This window comes from Coenobita brevimanus, chromosome 75, assembly GCF_032717465.1.
Source record: "Coenobita brevimanus isolate Jiangsu-jjx chromosome 75, ASM3271746v2, whole genome shotgun sequence".
NCBI lineage: Eukaryota > Metazoa > Arthropoda > Malacostraca > Decapoda > Coenobitidae > Coenobita > Coenobita brevimanus.
Window position 1 is genome coordinate 18250174 of NC_137028.1, and position 2302 is coordinate 18252475.

The 2302-nt window shown below is 49.0% G+C and overlaps 1 non-coding gene across 1 annotated transcript; it reads right to left on the bottom strand.

The window, feature by feature from the left end:
- Positions 1 to 1058: 1058 nt before the first annotated feature.
- Positions 1059 to 1169, bottom strand: LOC145408119 (U6 spliceosomal RNA). The gene has a single exon (XR_013898865.1). It is a non-coding gene; the product is annotated as a U6 spliceosomal RNA (small nuclear RNA).
- Between the last annotated feature and the right edge of the window lie 1133 nt (positions 1170 to 2302).

Here is a 2302-nt window from a genome sequence, read left to right on the forward strand (position 1 = left end):
ATACTGTATATTCCAAACTCTCTGTCTCCCAAGTGCCTGCTCTCGGAAGTGTTGCCCATAACGACAGTTTAAAGCACCCATAAAGCAGCATAGGACACCAGTTCGGTGAAGGCTGCGTAGCCTCTGCACAAGCAAAAGATTACACAGAGTTAGCTCACCAGGCAACAAAGACCACTGAGGGCCAATGAATTACAAACACAAACCCTACATTCGTCCACTCTGAGAGTTCTTTATAACTTAAAACGTTGTACACAGGAGGCTACTTGCCAACTTCGAGTCGAAGTAAAACTGCTTGCACACGGAAAGACATTATAACCCCTAACCAGAAACTTAGTAAGAAACCAATTGCAAGCTTTAAGAGATGCACAAGTAATCGTACCAAACACTGTGAGACAGCGTTGTAGGTAAAGCAGTATAGGATGCTGCCAGTCATCTCCAGAGGGAAGTGACACAGTTTGTGGGACACTCAATGTAAGGGCTGTCAGCTTGTCAGGATTACGATGGGTGATCCTAAAGGCAACCGAGACACCTAAGACTGTCCATAAAACAGTGCCAAGGAACATTCAGGTTGATGACAGGTGGAGGCCTGGCAGCTGCCAATGAAGAGGCGTCTTCAGGAGTGTCACCAGACTCTTGTGGCGCTTCAGTTCTGTGATGCCTTAATGGGAATTCACGACAAGGCATACACTCGTATATACTGTATATGTGCAATGTATGTGAGTCCTTCACTGTTATATGTTGTGTATGTCTCTGGTTGGATGCATTATTAGACAGACACCAACCTTAGCGATGAAGACAGATTTAGGTGTTCTGTACCTCACTCTGGATTCCCCATTACTAACTTTTCATTCTTCTCGTGTATGTGAAAACTATTTAAATCTCTTCACATTTTCAGTGCTTCTCATCACCTTGTTTACCTTGTTTTCTTAACTTCAGTAGGATATATATATATATATATATATATATATATATATATATATATATATATATATATATATATATGTATATATATATATATATATATATATATATATATATATATATATATATATATATATATATATATATATCTTTTAAAATGATCTTGAGTGTCATCCTTTTCTAGGAGCTATATGCTAATCTTTTCTGTATTGTTCCAGTTTTAATATATGTACTGCCCAAGCAAGTAATTATTTTCATCTCCACCAACGAAGCCGAAGAAGGGTATGAACGCTAAAATGCAGTATAGTGCCCCCGGAAGCGCCCAGACACCCCCACAAGGAGCCCATAGAGGAGCAATGACAGCGCGCCAGAACTCGGAGCGACAACAGCGTAAGTCCGCCCGTGCCGCGCGCCCCTATGACCTGGAACTCGCCCGCCGCCACCATAGCAGGAATACTAGACTACCTTCTGGGTGAGTCTTCCCCAACCAGCTTCGGGGTGGAGCTGTTTCTCCAGCTCCTGCCAGCACCCCTGAGACGGCACTGAAGGTATCCTTCTTGAGAAGGCCTGTAGCCGCTGAACCATCCTGAAGGAGACGGCCTGAAGCCGCTCTGAGGGCAATAAGGAGACGGCCTGTAGCCACTCTGAGGGAAATAAGGAGACGGCCTGCAGCCGCTCCTGCCTTCTTCAGGAGACGACCTGTAGCCGCTCCCACCTTCGTCAGGAGACGGCCTGTAGCTGCTCCAAAGGTATCTTCCTGGAGACGGCCTGTAGCCGCTCAACCCTCCTGAAGGAGACGGCCTGTAGCTGCTCTGAGGAAAACAAGGAGCCGGCCTGTAGCCGTTCCCGCCTTCGTCAGGAGATGGCCTGTAGCCACTCTGAAGGTGTCCTCCTCGAGACAGCCTGTAGCCGCTCAACCCTCCAGAAGGAGATGGCCTGTAGCTGCTCTGAGAGCAATCAGGAGATGGCCTGTAGCTGCTCCCACCTTCGTCAGGAGACAGCCTGTAGCCGCTACAATGGTGCTCTTCTCGAGATGGCCTGTAGATGCTCAACCCTCCTGAAGGAGACGGCCTGAAGCCGCTCCCACCTTCATCAGGAGACGGCCTGTAGCCGCTCCCACCTTCATCAGGAGATGGCCTGTAGCCGCTCTGAGGGGAATCAGGAGACGGCCTGTAGCTGCTCCAAAGGTGCCCTTGGGTCTGCTGGTAGCTGCTCCCTCCCCCAGGCCACAGCCAGTAGCCGCGCCCCTAGAAGGCCACAGCCAGCGGCCGGGCACTAAGGCAGAAGACAGCCTGTAGCCACTCCTCCATCAGAAGCTGATGCCTGTTCCCCAACCCATGACCCAGAGGGAGTCTTGGGCCTAGAGGAGCACTGGAAAGGC